The sequence below is a fragment of the Berghia stephanieae genome, chromosome 2 (assembly GCF_034508935.2).
Source record: "Berghia stephanieae isolate SIO BIC M18660-M18661 chromosome 2, UCSD_Bste_1.3, whole genome shotgun sequence".
Lineage (NCBI taxonomy): Eukaryota > Metazoa > Mollusca > Gastropoda > Nudibranchia > Aeolidiidae > Berghia > Berghia stephanieae.
Window position 1 is genome coordinate 106,661,855 of NC_088361.1, and position 17,698 is coordinate 106,679,552.

Here is a 17,698-nt window from a genome sequence, read left to right on the forward strand (position 1 = left end):
TGATGATGATGATGATGATGATGATGATGATGATGATGGTGGTGGTGATGATGATGATGATGATGATGATGATGATGATGATAATCATTATTATTATTGTTATTATTATTATTATTATTATTATTATTATTATTATTATTATTATTATTATTATTATTATTATTATTATTATTGTTGTTGTCACATTAGTAAACTTATGAAAGTCATTACATTCATGGGGAATATTTCTGAGCGATACCGAGCAGGTAACACTTATATTGTACTTGCCTATTTGTAGGTCTCGTGATATGAGCTCATTTTTGCAATGGAGAAACGTATTTTCAATCCAAAGCAAAATATTGCCCCTGACAACAATGTTTTTAAAAATTCCAGAAAGAGAGAGAGAGAGGGAGAGAGAGAGAGAGAGAGAGAGAGAGAGAGAGAGAGAGAGAGAGAGAGAGAGAGAGAGAGAGAGTTGTTCGTGTACTAGGAGAAAAACCGAGAACGGTAGAAATTGCGAGTTTTTTTGTGTTTTTTTTTTGTTTTTTTGTTTTTTGAATAGAAAAAATTCATTGGTTACGACAACTAAAACAACAACTTTTCAGTGTGCCGAATTATCTGGTGATAATAGAATAGACACCCAAGTTTCGGGTGTCAAATTATCTGGTGACAAAATACGCCCCCATTCGACATTATTATTATTATTATTATTATTATTATTATTATTATTATTATTATTATTATTAATAATAATAATAATAATAATATTATTATTATTATTATTATTATTATTATTATTATTATTATTATTATTATTATTATTATTATTATTATTATTATTATAATAATAATAATAATAATAATAATAATAATAATAATAATAATAATAATAATCATCATCATCATCATCAGCATTACATCATCATCATCAGCATCATCATCATCATCATCATCATCATCATCATCATCATCATCATATTACCAACATATCGAGCACCTAGATATCCCTTTAGCATCGATTATTATATCTCACACTCATTCAATACACCTATGTTATTATTGTGGTTTGCGTAATAGTATGGTTCGAATTACATTTGAGGTTGAAAATATCCGAGATGTACGAAAATATCCGCGTGGCTGCAGAAATTGTAGACGATGTCTAGATTCACTCCATGTTCTCAAATGGTGATTTGATTGAGCAAGAAGCTCATTTTCATAAAATTTGTCATGTCCGTTTTATGAACATGAAAAGAACTGCTGAATATTACCAAAACAAACAAAGCGGTCAATCTACAGTCATCAGTTTTAATTTTGTTTTTGCTGAAATTGTTTCTTCGCGAGTGTTGGTTTAATATAAGCGTTATATTTATAGCATTTCTCATTTATGATTACTTTGCAGCCGAAGAGGTTTCTTCTCAAGAATCACAGGGTGGAGTTTGCCTTCCTGCATATGTTTGCAGTGTAGTCTTTCCAGGTCAGGCGATTGTTTATCGTTACTCCAAGAAAATTTTGCTTTGGTGACTTCTTCAAGTGAGTTGCTGTTATTGTATATTGTGATAATAATAATAATAATAATAATAATAATAATAATAATAATAATAATAATAATAATAATAATAATAATAATAATAATAATAATAAGCATATTTATATAGCGCCTTTCGTCGAAACCTCAAAGCGCTTTAAAAAAACAAAACAAAAAAAAAACAAAAAAAAAACAAACAAACAAAACAAAAAACAAAAACAAAAAAACCCCCAAGAAAAACAACAACAATTCAACCAATGTATCAAAACAATTAAGAGCATAAAAGGGCATCAATACATCATCAATATAAATGTCACATACAATACATTTAAAATTCAATTAAGTAAATATTTCCTGAAAAGATATGTTTTCAGGGCTTTTTTTGAAAATGTCTATTGAGCTCGAGAATATCACAGATTGAGGGAGATCATTCAAAATCGTGGGTCCGAATTTCATAAGAGACATATCACCAAAATACTTAAGTTTAGTTTTAGGAGATGCTAACAATTTTGAATCGTGGGATCTAAGATTTCTCAGAGGTACGTATGTTTGGAGTAAGTGTTGAATGTAAAGAGGGACAGAAGACTCAAATACACCAAAGCAGATAAGGGCTATATTCAATTCTAGCCCGGACTGGCAGCCAATGGAGGATTCGAAGCATGTCCTGTGTATCATCGTAATGAGATTTTCCCAGAACTAACCTAGCCGCACAATTCTGTACTCTCTGGAGCTTGTATATTTTGTTATTAGGGAGACCAGCGAGCAGGGAATTGCAGTAGTCAAGACGTGACAAGACCAATGCAGAGACAATTATCTTCAAAGTGTTGAAAGGTAAAAACGACCTCATCTGCGATATTCTACGGAGCTCAAAGTACATAATTTTCACATTATTGTTTATATGCTGATCCATAGACAAAGAACTATCCAGAATGACACCTACATTTTTAACCTTTTCAGAAATAGAAATATCAGAATCAGATATAGTTAGAGTAGGATTTGAAAATTGGAAAGACTTTAATTTTTGCTGAGTTCCTATCAAAACAACTTCAGTTTTGTCTTCATTCAACAATAGCTTATTTGCAAGCATCCAACTTTTGATGGTATTATCTTCATTTTTGTTGGTAATTTTCTGGAATTAAGGACCCGATGAAGAATTTCTGAGTCTTCCTTATTGCTCTGTATAAAAGGCTGTCATTCGCAAATAGTCTCAGTTGAGTTCCTGGCGTCAATCTTTCAGGCAAATAATTGATGTAGATAAGGAACAAGAGGGGACCCAGTGCGGTACCTAGGGGCACATCTGTAGTACTGGAGCTGACTCTGACATTGCTCTTTCAGTTGTTTATGGTTAGTGAGAAAATCCATTATCCAGTCGTGTGTTTTACTCATGATTCCATATCTCCGCAGTTTAATAGCCCGAGTATGGGGATGGACTTTATCAAATGCTTTACTAAAGTCTAATAAGATAGTATCAGTTTGGAGTTGTTGATTCATGTTTTATGCTAGATTGTTGCAAGTTGTCATTCGTTGTGTTTCACAAAAGCCCTCCTATCTGGAGCCATGCTGTATATTAGACATTCAAGTATAGAACAGAGCAAAGAAAGAGTTCATAAATTGTCATAATTAATCAAGATCTATAGCAATCAGTTGGAAAGAAAAGAAAACAAATCAAGAAGTCTGTGACATCCTTGATATCAGACCGACTCTAATGAAAGTAATAAAAACAAGAAAACTAAAGTATTTTGGACACCTAAGACGCCATCAAACTGTCCACAAGGACATTCTTGAGGGTAGAGTTGAGGGGAAAAGAGGAAGAGGCAGGCCAGCAAGAACTTGGATATATGATATGAGGACATGGACAGGATTGTCGGCAGCCGAATGCAGTCAACAAGCCGTCAACAGGGAAGATTGGCGTGTCATTTCAAGTCGACCTCAACCCATGAGATGACACTGGAAGAAGAAGAAGAATAGCAAACAGCAACATCTTATCAGTAAACGATGATAGAAAAGAATGCTGTGAAAGAGGTTGCACCCAGTCATGTGTTCATCTGACCAGGTTCAGAGACAAACTCCAGCCGCTACTACCAGGCCTCGACAGCTATACCTCAGGAAAATAAGCATATTTTAGCCTTCAATAAGACAGCATATGGTTTGCTTGAACACACTGCCATGGAAAACCTGACAACGAGGTATTGGCTTTATCTTACGCGGTTAAAATAATTCAAAGAGATCAGGATAAACTAGAAAAGGCTGTTGCTGAATTCTCTCAAATCTCCTGAGAAAGATCTGTTCCACAGTCATTTGTCTAATAAAGATGATTTATGTTGGATCCTCATCACCTAAAAATGTTAATATAAGTCACCAAGAAAGTCTTTCATTATCGAAATTGATAGTTAACCACATCATCATCATCACCATCATCACTACCACGATCACCAACACCACTTCCTCATCATCATCACCACCACCACCATCAATACTACTATCTCCACAATCACCTCATCGCCATCATCATCATCATCATCATCATCATCATCATCATCATCATCATCATCATCATCATCATCATCACTACCACATCCACCACCACCACCACGACCTCATCATCATCATCCTGATCATCGTCATCATTATCATCATCATCATCATCATCATCATCATCATCATCATCATCATCATCATCATCATCATCATCACCACCACCACCATCATCACTGCCGTTATCACCACAATCATCATCATCATCATCATCATCATCATCATCATCATCATCATCATCATCATCATCATCATCACCATCATCACTACCACGATCACCACCACCACTACCTCACCATCATCACCACCACCACGATCAATACTACTATCTCCACAATCACCTCATCGCCGTCATCACCATCATCTCATCATCATCATCATCATCATCATCATCATCATCATCACTACCACGAGTCATCATCATCATCATCATCATCTTCATCATCATCATCATCATCATCATCATCATCATCATCATCATCATCATCATCATCATCATCATTATCATGATCATTACCACGATCACGACCACCACCACCATCACCACCACCACCACCACCACCACCTCATCATCATCATCATCATCATCATCATCATCACAACCACCACCACCATCAACTTCATCACGAAGACAACATCAATAAAACTAACACTAGAGCCACCTCCCCCCCCCCCCCCCCCCCCAAGTGCTCATAACACAGCTCTACTATCGGCCCATACGGTTCCTATATCACATAAAGTCACATTTTTAAAATGATAATTATTTAAGCCAAACTAATCAACCGCTTACAGGGCTAAAAATAATATATTTTTAAAGTGCCGAATTGTCAACAAATATTTCATGGATTACGCCCCTTTGTTTCAATATAGCTCATATAGATCGAGTGCGCTTGGCTAAGAAGCTCACAACATTGCCATCAGAAAGTATAACGGACCAACACACAAAACTATGTGTAACCTTAAACGTTTATGGTCTGGTTAATACAGTTTAGTCAGAATTACTCATAAACACGGATGGCAAAAAATAATAACAAAGACCGAATGACGTTATCTTCATTCTATCTTTTGGCGAATTTGCATCTCCCTATTTTACAATGTTTGAGGAATTTCTCAATATGTTTCTATATCAACATCGATTAATAATGGTCTCAAGTTACTTTGTGCCAAATTTGGTGCTTTCATCACTAATTTGCACAATTTTACCCTAATTCCCCTCGCTATTGACAATATTGACAAATGACACAAGACCAAGTCATGGAAATCATAACATTTGTATTGGCCATATTAACGCACAGTCATCGAGAAACAAGACATTCGATATAATCGATGTCATAGATCAACACGATATCGACATTCTATATATAACTGAATCATGGTTGCGTCAGTTCGGTGATGAACCTATAATGAAAGAAATGACACCTCCCGGCTACAAGATGGAATCGTTCCCAAGAAATGGACGATCAGGAGGGGTATCGCCATCATATACAAACACGCTCTTTCGTCTAAAATACAAAACAGGCCAATTTCGTTCAAAAGTTTCGAGTGTGTCCAAACCACATTGACCTACCCTCAAATTTCATTTTTAATCACTTGTATCTACAGACCACCCCCAAGCAAAAAGAACAAACTGAGACAGAATGATTTTGCTGACGAATTTTCAGATTTTGTATCAAAAGACACATCAAAAAAGCGAAAAAAAGTTTATCGGCGATTTTAATATTCAGTTTGATGTTGATCAGAATAGTCTCGTTAAAATTATAAAAAATATGCTGAATGAACATGGCCTGACTCAGTTAGTGACCTCTCCAACTCAAAGATTGGGGCACATCTTGGACTGGTTCATCATTGATACACCCTCGCTTGTTGAATCAATTAAAAATATCAAAAAAGAAATTTCAGACCACAATCTGATTCTGGCAACTCTCAAATGCATCAAAGAGAAAGCAAAGAAAGTCAAGATAGTGTCTAGGGATACTAAAAGAATAGACATTAGTTCCTTCAAAAACAATCTGTCAGAGGAACTAGGAAGAATGGATATACCATCAGCACAGAAAACGGACGAGGTACTGCGCAACGTCATCGACAGGCATGCGCCAAAGACAACTAGAATAATGAATTCCAGGAAACCGTCTCCGTGGTTTAACCAGAGTGAAAAAACTGCCAAAAGGGAAAAAAGGAATGCAGAGGCATCGTGGAGAAAATCGGGCCTTGAGATTGACCGGCTGATATATATATAGCAAAAAAGCATAAGTATAAAACCACCTGCAAAAAAGCAAAAAGAAACTATTATAACACGAAACTGTCATCAGTGAGGGACACTAAGGAATTTTTCTCTGTTTCAAAGGAACTTTTAGGGGAAGAAAAGGGCATGTGTCTACCCACTAATATCCCGGTAGAAAAGCAGCCGGATGCATTTCAGATTTCTTTTCGGGAAAAATATCGAAAATTCGGAACAATTTGGACCTCGTGCAAAATGAAGATATAAATTTCCACCCTTTTTCGGGTTCACAGGGATTCTCTTGTTTTAAAGAAACAACTGAAGAAGAGATTTCTAAAATAATCTTTTCATCTTCCTCGAAGTCATGTGATTTAGATCCTTTACCAACTAATATTTTGAAATTATCTCTTCCTGAATTGATACCTTGCATAACTTATATTATAAATCAGTCACTTATCGCAGGACAAGTCCCAGATATCTATAAACATGCAATTGTAAAGCCTCTCATAAAAAAGCAAAATCTCGATGTAAATGACCTTAGTAACTACCGTCCCGTCTCAAATCTGCCATTTCTTTCTAAAATCCTTGAAAAAGTTGTACTCAGACGTCTTTCACAACATCTCCATGAAAACAATCTATGGGAAAAATTTCAGTCAGCTTATCGTTCTTACCACAGCACAGAAACTGCTCTGTGCTGTGTTGCGAGTGATTTGCTTGATGTTTTAGATAAAGGTTCTGTTTCTCTTCTGACATTGTTAGACCTTTCGGCGGCGTTTGATATTATTGATCACGGTATTCTCATTAAACGACTTAATATAACTTTTGGCTTGTCTGGGACTGTCTTGCAGTGGTTTGAATCTTATTTAGATGGCAGAAAGCAGCAGGTTATGATTTTAGATAAACTTTCTCGTCAACATACATTGTCTTTTGGTGTTCCTCAAGGCTCTGTTTTGGGTCCAATTCTTTTTGTTTTGTATACTTCTCCATTATCTAATGTCATCACTGGTCATGGGCTGCGCTATCATCTCTATGCAGATGATACGCAACTTTATGCTACTGATAAAACTAAAAATCTCGAAAATATTGTGAAACGTGTGGAAGAATGTGTGACGGATGTGAAAGAGTGGATGGATGCAAACAAGTTGAAAATGAATGAGTCAAAAACAGAAGTGATGATTGTGGGAAATAGAGGCCAGTTGAAGGTGAATGATGGTCTTGAGGTGTTGATTGGGGGTGAAAAGATCAAAGTTTCAAAGACTGTGAAAAATTTGGGTGTCTATTTTGATTCAGAAATGAGAATGTCAGCTCACATTTCTGCTCTCTGTAAATCTTTATACTTTCAATTGAAGAAAATCAGTTCGATCCGTCAGTATATTGCAATTGGAACATGTAAAACATTGGTTGTTTCCCTCATTTTTTCGAAACTAGATTATTGTAACTCGCTGCTTGTCAACTTGCCCCAGGCTTCTGTTAAACAATTACAACTGCTGCAAAACAGTGCAGCAAGATCAGTTTTTGGCAAAAAAAAATTTGATCATGCAACCCCTTTGTTGGCATCTCTCCATTGGTTGCCCATTGAAAAGTGCACATATTACAAAGCAGCGTGTCTTGTTTATAAGTGTTTGGCTGGTATAGGACCGGCATATCTCACAGATCACGTGGTCATGTGTAAATTTGAAAATTACACTTTAAGATCATGTAATGACCAACCGAAAATTGCGGAAAAAAGATCAAGAACAAAATTTGGTGATAGATCGTTTGCTTGTTTCGGCCCCAAGATTTGGAATGAACTGCCACGTGGTCTGAGGGAGTGCAAGTCTTTACCTACTTTTAAAAAGAATCTCAAGACACATTTTTACTGTATTTGTTTTTCTTGACTCTATATGAATCCTTGATTTGGCTATGAATTATTATTGTTGTTAATATTTTTTTCACTTAAAATTGATATTAATATTGTAAAGTGCCCAGAGCTTGTGTTTTACACGAGAATGAGCGCTATATAAATGTGTATTATTATTATTATTATTATTATTATTATTATTATTATTATTATTATTATTATTATTAGCATGGCAGCATAATAAATCACTTCCAACTTTTAGCCAGGAACATTTTAATTTAATTTTTATTTGATTTGCCAGCAGTCACGCCTACGGATCTAAAAAAATCTAAACGGGAGGCAGCGTTACGGTCTTTACCTCGTTCCCAAAAGGTACCGAGTTCGACTACCAGCCCGTTGTGTGGCCTTGAGCAAGTCACATTGCTGCACTGAAGCTGAGGCCTGGGTTATGGGGACGAGACACAGATGTGACCCACCGTCTCATTACGGAGTTATGTCGGAGTGATATTATAGTTGCTGACAATTGGATTTTTTAAAACCAAAATATGAGACTAGGGTTAAATTTATTAGTTTTATCATAGAGAAAAAATTATTAGTCCGAAAGGCTTTTGGAGATACGTCAGCAGAAAGTTGAAAAAAAACCCCGGCTGTCAGTGCCCTATTGAAAGGTGATGGTGCCAAGGTTACTTCGGATGTAGATAAAGCTAATGTTTTAAATGATTATTTTTCATCTGTGTTTATTGAAGAAGATACTACAAATATACCAACTTTTAATGTTACAAATCAATTAAACGTTCCCGATTTCTATATTACACAAGAAGACATACTTGCGAAATTGTTGAATTTAGATCTAAAAGTATGGGACCCGATCCCCCACGTCCGCGTTTACTGAGGGAAGTGGCATTTGAAATATCACCACGGCTATCAACAATATAATATAATAAGTCTCTTGAATCTGGTAACTTACCTATAGATAGTATGCAGATGACGTCACTCAGGCCTTTGTTATTGTTTTTGCCATCCGCGTTTGTGAGTTGTTCTCACTAAACTGTATTAACCCGACTATAAAAGTTCATGGTTACACAGAGTTTGTGTGTTGGGCCGTTATACTTCCGGATGGCAATGTTGTGAACTCCTTGGCCAAGCGCATTCTATCTATTGAAATGGAAACAAACCAATGTAACTGCCATTCATAAAAAGGGCAGCAAATTGGATGCTGCAAACTACAGAACCATCAGTTTAACATGCATACTCTGCAAGGTTATGGAGTCTATCTTGAAAAACAGAATGATGGACTTTCTTGACAGTCATACGCTGCTAAACGATAACCAGCATGGTTTTAGGTCAAAGAGTCAAAGAGATCATGCATTACTCAACTTTTACAGGTGATGGAGGATTTTACCAAGTTAATTGATCGTGATCAATGCATTGATGTTGTTTATCTTGATTTCCGCAAGGCTTTTGCTTCTGTACCACATGAGAGATTATTCATGTAACTAAAGGCATATAGATGCAAAACAAACATAAGACAAAACTAGTTCGGTATTCGTATTGTCCAGAAATGGAACAATTTGAAATTTGAAAAAAGAAATGCAAAATCTATGGATTATTTCAGTGTTAATAGACAGGGAATTTTATGATGAAAGATTTATATATGACGAATGATGCTTGTTTGCACTGTTGTTGAAATGCCTTTCAATCTTGTATGTAATATACCATGCATTGTTACCTTATTATGGTTGTCATCTATATGTATGGATGTATGAGTGTATGTGTGTGTGTGTGTGTGTGTGTGTGTTTGTGTGTGTGTGCGCTTTGCATGTCAATGTTAAAGAGATATGTTTGTACATCACACTTACATGAGTACATTTAAGTTGTTATACTATATTTACCACGTGTATCATTATTGTAATCTTTCAATCAATTTAAGGGATTTTATCCCATTTCGCCCTATACCATATGTTATATTATGTTATGTTACACGAAGTAAATAAAGCCTACTTTTATATTTCTGTTAATTTTAACTTTATATTCTCTTTTTGGCATCCGCCTCATCCCGATACAATTCTACTCTGGGACAGTGGGTCACATAGCAGATTAAGGACCTGTGAATTACAATAGTGACCCTTTGCCTCAAAACGGTATTAAGTCGGGTTGGTTAAGATGTTGAAAATTTAATTTATAGATAGTTCGAAGATGACGTCACTCAGGTCTTTGTTATTGTATTTTGCCATTCGCGTTTATGAGTAATGCTCACTGAACTGTATTAACCTGACTATAAACGTACATGGATACACACAGTTTTGTGTGTTGGTCCGTTATACTTCCGGATGGCAATGTTATGAGCTTCTTAGCCAAGCGCATACTATCTATAGCCAGAAATATCAGACTTGTGTTGAGTTTGTATGTTTTATTGAGGAGAATGGATACCATATTTTAGGGTGCGAATGCCAACCATTTCTATTTTTGACAAGTTTTATCATTAAATTCGGCTTTTAAGCATCTGGTTCGTTCCGACATAATACCGTTTTGAGACGATGGGTCACAATTTGTTCATTTATGTCAAGGCTCAGGCATAATAAATTGATCAGAGAACCACCTCCACTGCCCGCATTCTTGTACTGTGACCAGGGCACTCACACCGGGCAGATTCACCCGCTCGCCACAGCCGAGTGTGTAGGCCATTGCTTTGCACGGCCCACACGCAGCTACACATCAAATTTACAAGCATGGATCACCGTAATCCCGGCATTGTGTTATGTTGCAACTGCATTAATTAATTATGGTCTGTGTGTTGGGGTGGGGGGGGGGGGGGGGTAGGTGGTCTATAAGAGAGTGCACAATGCCTTTGTACTTAGTTTCGCAACGTATTATGTTAAGAATGTCAAGTCTTCAAAGAGAAGTAAAGTAAAAGAGAGGTGAGGAATATAGATAGATGGAAGAGATCGAGGCAGACGTACAGACACGCACACACACACACACACACACACACACACACACGCACGTGCGCACAGATAGATAGACAGAGAGAGAGAGAGAGAGAGAGAGAGAGAGAGAGAGAGAGAGAGAGAGAGAGAGAGAGAGATGATGTCGTGGTGGTTGTAGTAGTAGTGGTAATGATGATGATGTGGTGGTGGTGGTGGTTGTAGTAGTAGTGGTAACGATGATGATGTGGTGGTTGTTGGTTGTAGTAGTGGTGGTCGTGATGATGGTGTGGTGCTGGTTGTAGTAGCAGTGGTAGTAATGATGATGTGGTGATTGTAGTATTAGTAGTAGTTGTAATATGATGATATGGTGGTGGTGTAGTAGTTGTGGTAGTGATAATGATGTGGTGTTGGTGGTTGTAGTAGTAGTGGTAGTGATGATGGTGCTTGTGGTAGTAGTGATGATGATGATGATGTGGTGGTGGTTGTAGTGATGATGATGTGGTGGCGATGGTGGTAGTAGTAGTAGTAGTAGTAGTAGTAGTAGTAGTAGTAGTAGTAGTAGTAGTAGTAGTAGTAGTAGCAGCAGCAGCAGTAGTAGTAGTAGTAGTAGTAGTAGTAATAGTAGTAGTAGTAGCAGTAGTAGTAGTAGTAGTAGTAGTAGTAGTAGTAGTAGTAGTAGTAGTAGTGCTGGTATGATGTGGTGGTGTTTGTAGTTGTAGTAGTGATAGTGATGATGATGTGGTGGTAGTGGCGCATTAGAAGTGGTAATGACGATGTCATGGTGGTGGTTGTATTAGTAGTGGTAGAAATGATGATGATGTGGAGGTTGTGGTGGCGCTTGTAGTAGTGGTGGTAGTGATGATGTGGTGGTTGTAGTAGTAGTGGTGACGATGATAAAGGTGGTGGTGTTCGTGGTTGTAGTAGTAGTGATGATGATGTAGTGGTGGTGGTTGTAGTAGTAGTAGTAGTAGTGATGATGATGATATGCTGGTGGTGGTGTAGTTGTGGTAGTGATAATGATGTGGTGTTGGTGGCTCTAGTAGTAGTGGTTGTGATGATGAGGTAGTGGTGGTTGTAGAAGTAGAGGTAGTGATGATGATGTGGTGGTAGTGGTTGCAGTAGTGGTGGTGGTTGTTGTAATAGTGGTGGCAGTGATGGCTGTAGTAGTACTGGTAGTGATGATAATCCGGTGGTGGTGTAGTGGCAATGATAATGATGTGGTTTTGGTGGATGTAGTAGTAAAGGTAGTGATGATGATGTAGTGGTGATGGTTGTAGTAGTTGTGGTATTGATGATATGGTGATGGTGGTTGTAGTAGTAGTGGAAGCGATGATGAGGTGGTCGGAAAGGAGGGGGGGGGGGGGGGGGGTATTCTTGGAACAAATTGACCTCACCGGAATTTGAGGGAGGTTGCCTGTAACCCGGAATTTTTTTGCTCCAGACGAAGTTTTGGCAACACTGAATATGACTAAGCATGCACCCTCCCCCCACCCCTCCCCCCCCCCCCCCCCCCCCCCCTTCTCTCCATCTCTCTTCCTCTCTCACTTTCCTTCTCTTGTGTACTACTAAGTATAATCTGCGCTTGAATCCGGCACTCAGTACATTTCAATGAAAGAATTTATTAAACAATGATCCACAAGCTGTTAAGATATTGTAATATCTTATACTATTATATTACTTCTATCACTAGATATCATCCCCAAGTCTGGATAAGGATATAGATGAGGATAAAGAAATATATCTGAATAGCCATGACTTGAAAAGTAGATTTGTTATTATTATTTAAAACTTTTTAAAAACAAATAATTCGATGTATGTCCAATAATTTATACGAGAGAACCAATTTAAAACTGAAACAAAGCAACACACTGGTCAATCAAATCTTGAACCGACACATAATCATAAGCACTACGCCATTACTGTTCATAAAGAATGCCTTGGCCTAGTGAAACAAGCGAACGAATCACAATGCCATTATTCCTGTTTACAATTAATAAATAAATCGAACAAAGTATTAATGTAGAACTAATCCGAAGTGGTTTGAAGACTTGTACTTGAACACAATATTATAATCCACATCTATGATGGTAATCCATGAATTAAACTTTAATTGTTTAAAACAAACAGACGCAACACGATAAGCATGGAACTGTTGAATGAATAGCATATTGAATCTCGCGCTACACACACACATACAGAAAAGTGAGTGGAGCAGGCACTTATGTTGGTAACAACAAGATATGAAGTGAGTAGAAAAGTGCCAGAAGACAATAGAGAATAAAAAAATTTTTCGCGGCGGTGGTGGGGTTTGAACCTGCGATCTTATTGGTACGACAACTCCGCCTGGCAGGTGAGAGCGTGGCTCTACCGTGTGAGCTATCCACGAACACAAAAATATTCGTTTCAAACCCAAAGTCATTTCTAGATCCCTCTCTCACCACTTCTTGAGATCGCCGATTCGTTCGCCACCATCGCGAAATAATTTTGACCAGCAGTTAAGCTTAATAGCCAATATTCTCATCACAAACATATAACATAGAAACGATTGAGACATTGAGTATGCTCCGGTGTATGGGGTGAATTTTTAATTCAGAAAAGTGAGTGGAGCAGGCACTTATGTTGGTAACAACAAGATATGAAGTGAGTAGAAAAGTGCCAGAAGACAATAGAGAATAAAAAATTTTTTCGCGGCGGTGGTGGGGTTTGAACCTGCGACCTTATTGGTACGACAACTCCGCCTGGCAGGTGAGAGCGTGGCTCTACCGTGTGAGCTATCCACGAACACAAAAATATTCGTTTCAAACCCAAAGTCATTTCTAGATCCCTCTCTCACCCACTTCTTGAGATCGCCGATTCGTTCGCCACCATCGCGAAATAATTTTGACCAGCAGTTAAGCTTAATAGCCAATATTCTCATCACAAACATATAACATAGAAACGATTGAGACATTGAGTATGCTCCGGTGTATGGGGTGAATTTTTAATTCAGAAAAGTGAGTGGAGCAGGCACTTATGTTGGTAACAACAAGATATGAAGTGAGTAGAAAAGTGCCAGAAGACAATAGAGAATAAAAAATTTTTTCGCGGCGGTGGTGGGGTTTGAACCTGCGACCTTATTGGTACGACAACTCCGCCTGGCAGGTGAGAGCGTGGCTCTACCGTGTGAGCTATCCACGAACACAAAAATATTCGTTTCAAACCCAAAGTCATTTCTAGATCCCTCTCTCACCCACTTCTTGAGATCGCCGATTCGTTCGCCACCATCGCGAAATAATTTTGACCAGCAGTTAAGCTTAATAGCCAATATTCTCATCACAAACATATAACATAGAAACGATTGAGACATTGAGTATGCTCCGGTGTATGGGGTGAATTTTTAATTCAGAAAAGTGAGTGGAGCAGGCACTTATGTTGGTAACAACAAGATATGAAGTGAGTAGAAAAGTGCCAGAAGACAATAGAGAATAAAAAAATTTTTCGCGGCGGTGGTGGGGTTTGAACCTGCGACCTTATTGGTACGACAACTCCGCCTGGCAGGTGAGAGCGTGGCTCTACCGTGTGAGCTATCCACGAACACAAAAATATTCGTTTCAAACCCAAAGTCATTTCTAGATCCCTCTCTCACCCACTTCTTGAGATCGCCGATTCGTTCGCCACCATCGCGAAATAATTTTGACCAGCAGTTAAGCTTAATAGCCAATATTCTCATCACAAACATATAACATAGAAACGATTGAGACATTGAGTATGCTCCGGTGTATGGGGTGAATTTTTAATTCAGAAAAGTGAGTGGAGCAGGCACTTATGTTGGTAACAACAAGATATGAAGTGAGTAGAAAAGTGCCAGAAGACAATAGAGAATAAAAAAATTTTTCGCGGCGGTGGTGGGGTTTGAACCTGCGACCTTATTGGTACGACAACTCCGCCTGGCAGGTGAGAGCGTGGCTCTACCGTGTGAGCTATCCACGAACACAAAAATATTCGTTTCAAACCCAAAGTCATTTCTAGATCCCTCTCTCACCCACTTCTTGAGATCGCCGATTCGTTCGCCACCATCGCGAAATAATTTTGACCAGCCGTTAAGCTTAATAGCCAATATTCTCATCACAAACATATAACATAGAAACGATTGAGACATTGAGTATGCTCCGGTGTATGGGGTGAATTTTTAATTCAGAAAAGTGAGTGGAGCAGGCACTTATGTTGGTAACAACAAGATATGAAGTGAGTAGAAAAGTGCCAGAAGACAATAGAGAATAAAAAAATTTTTCGCGGCGGTGGTGGGGTTTGAACCTGCGACCTTATTGGTACGACAACTCCGCCTGGCAGGTGAGAGCGTGGCTCTACCGTGTGAGCTATCCACGAACACAAAAATATTCGTTTCAAACCCAAAGTCATTTCTAGATCCCTCTCTCACCCACTTCTTGAGATCGCCGATTCGTTCGCCACCATCGCGAAATAATTTTGACCAGCAGTTAAGCTTAATAGCCAATATTCTCATCACAAACATATAACATAGAAACGATTGAGACATTGAGTATGCTCCGGTGTATGGGGTGAATTTTTAATTCAGAAAAGTGAGTGGAGCAGGCACTTATGTTGGTAACAACAAGATATGAAGTGAGTAGAAAAGTGCCAGAAGACAATAGAGAATAAAAAATTTTTTCGCGGCGGTGGTGGGGTTTGAACCTGCGACCTTATTGGTACGACAACTCCGCCTGGCAGGTGAGAGCGTGGCTCTACCGTGTGAGCTATCCACGAACACAAAAATATTCGTTTCAAACCTAAAGTCATTTCTAGATCCCTCTCTCACCCACTTCTTGAGATCGCCGATTCGTTCGCCACCATCGCGAAAGAATTTTGACCAGCAGTTAAGCTTAATAGCCAATATTCTCATCACAAACATATAACATAGAAACGATTGAGACATTGAGTATGCTCCGGTGTATGGGGTGAATTTTTAATTCAGAAAAGTGAGTGGAGCAGGCACTTATGTTGGTAACAACAAGATATGAAGTGAGTAGAAAAGTGCCAGAAGACAATAGAGAATAAAAATTTTTATTCTCTATTGTCTTCTGGCACTTTTCTACTCACTTCATATCTTGTTGTTACCAACATAAGTGCCTGCTCCACTCACTTTTCTGAATTAAAAATTCACCCCATACACCGGAGCATACTCAATGTCTCAATCGTTTCTATGTTATATGTTTGTGATGAGAATATTGGCTATTAAGCTTAACTGCTGGTCAAAATTATTTCGCGATGGTGGCGAACGAATCGGCGATCTCAAGAAGTGGGTGAGAGAGGGATCTAGAAATGACTTTGGGTTTGAAACGAATATTTTTGTGTTCGTGGATAGCTCACACGGTAGAGCCACGCTCTCACCTGCCAGGCGGAGTTGTCGTACCAATAAGGTCGCAGGTTCAAACCCCACAACCGCCGCGAAAAAAATTTTTTATTCTCTATTGTCTTCTGGCACTTTTCTACTCACTTCATATCTTGTTGTTACCAACATAAGTGCCTGCTCCACTCACTTTTCTGAATTAAAAATTCACCCCATACACCGGAGCATACTCAATGTCTCAATCGTTTCTATGTTATATGTTTGTGATGAGAATATTGGCTATTAAGCTTAACTGCTGGTCAAAATTATTTCGCGATGGTGGCGAACGAATCGGCGATCTCAAGAAGTGGGTGAGAGAGGGATCTAGAAATGACTTTGGGTTTGAAACGAATATTTTTGTGTTCGTGGATAGCTCACACGGTAGAGCCACGCTCTCACCTGCCAGGCGGAGTTGTCGTACCAATAAGGTCGCAGGTTCAAACCCCACCACCGCCGCGAAAAAATTTTTTATTCTCTATTGTCTTCTGGCACTTTTCTACTCACTTCATATCTTGTTGTTACACACACATACAGCCACGTAATGAACACGCAATACCGGATGGCCTATACGGCAGTCAGCAATACGCGAGGGAAGCTGCCTGAGTGTTTGGTAGCCTTGACTGTGACCCATTATTAGTGTGCACATTTCCAATCTGACAAGTTGCGTCCTTGGTATCTCAACCGCATTGCCAGTTTGGTAATTTTGATTCCAAATAACTGCAATTTATGAGGTTAGTTTGGTTCTACAAAGCAATGGCTTTGGTGATGTTTTCTTTCTTTTAGACTATTCTGATAAACAAATCAAGATACAATTTCATTTACTTAAACGATTGTTAGTTGTATCAGAAAATGCTAAAGGTGTGTCTGTGCTCTTGTGTACACGGGATAAATAAAGTTGAGACAGGCAAATGGCAATTGGATAACAGATAATAAAAGTCCGAGTCGCATCATTGTTTCTACTCTCTTGGAAAAATAAGTTATCTATCATCGTTGTCGTGGGCTCACTGTTGTAATGGAATTACCGCCAAAAGCTCAGTATTGTCAATTACATACACCTGCCTACTAATACGAAAACTTAATAGAATCGCGAAATTTTGGCCACAATTTTAGAAGTTCATTAGCATCTCGAAGTCATTAAAACTGTTTGAAAATGAAAGTTGATGCCAGACTACACAATTTTAAGGATTTCGAAGTGTTTTCTTTTGATCTTTGAGAAGGTAAATTGTTAATTTTTAAAGTTATGTAAGGCGACTGCTATTTTTATGTCCTAAGAATTACGAATTTTTAAATA